This window comes from Seriola lalandi, unplaced genomic scaffold (assembly GCF_002814215.2).
Source record: "Seriola lalandi dorsalis isolate HSWRI2012SDOR001 ecotype SW California unplaced genomic scaffold, Sedor1 jcf7180002050621, whole genome shotgun sequence".
NCBI classification, from domain to species: Eukaryota; Metazoa; Chordata; class Actinopteri; order Carangiformes; family Carangidae; genus Seriola; species Seriola lalandi.
Window position 1 is genome coordinate 1 of NW_019521174.1, and position 1014 is coordinate 1014.

The 1014-nt window shown below is 43.1% G+C and overlaps 1 non-coding gene across 1 annotated transcript; it reads left to right on the forward strand.

Annotated features, from left to right (window-relative positions):
* Positions 1 to 487: 487 nt before the first annotated feature.
* trnap-cgg (transfer RNA proline (anticodon CGG)) lies at positions 488 to 559 on the forward strand. Its single transcript has one exon. It is a non-coding gene; the product is annotated as a tRNA-Pro (tRNA).
* The last annotated feature ends 455 nt before the right edge of the window (positions 560 to 1014 follow it).

Below are 1014 nucleotides of genomic sequence, written 5' to 3' on the forward strand. Positions count from 1 at the left end.
TATCATGATATTTTTACCTCGGGCAGTTTACCACTTACCTTTACCCAATTTAAGGTTATTCACTGGACTTGAACTTCTGAAATTTGAGTAAATAAACACACACACACACTGAATGTGTATTATTCTCACCCATTCGTCCTCCTCCGCTCCTTCTCCTTCTCCTCCGGGCTTGTGAGAGCCGCCTGTGTCTGTTTTGTTGGCCATAATCTTGTCTGTCCACGATGCTCCGGCCTTTTCATCTCCAGCAAAGTTACACTTGGTCACGGTGCCGCCATCCATTTTGGCGAGGGAGACTGGAGGCACAAAAGTAAGACAGCGAGTTTTATAGAGAAGCTTTGAGAAGCAGACGGCTCAGTGTGCTTCAGATGTAAAGCAACAGACAGAGACATAAGAATAAAAGATAAATAAACAGGTGGGTGTTTTCAAATTTCTTTTTTCTCTCAGTTGTCAGTTTATTAGGGACACCTAGCTAAGTCCTCCTTCATGTGGCTCGTTGGTCTAGGGGTATGATTCTCGCTTCGGGTGCGAGAGGTCCCGGGTTCAAATCCCGGACGAGCCCGTACTTTGGAATAATATAGTGACCACCATTGGAAAAAGCCCTCAAATATTTCCTATCACAATAGGATCTAATGTATGTTTCACCGACTTGTACAGGGCATTATGATCTGAAGTGTCAGTGATGTCGTAAATTGCTTTGGATGAAACCGTCTGCCAAATATAAATGAGGATTTTGTGTTAACAGGCGTTCCTATTATTTTGTCTCTCCTGTTCAAACCGATGAGGCTAGGCAGAACGACAGGCGCACCTCTTTGAATATGGGTTCAGCAGAAAACTGATCATTTTTATAACCTTCATGAAGGAGGATTTATAGCAGGACTATTGTTATAGTGTACCTAATAAACTGACAACTGTCTGTTAATACAGTGGTTTGTGCTAACCTACCTGTAAAACATAGCTGGCGAAAGAAGTGTGACCTGTGCACCTGCTGTGATGTTAGCTAGCTGCAGGATCTTT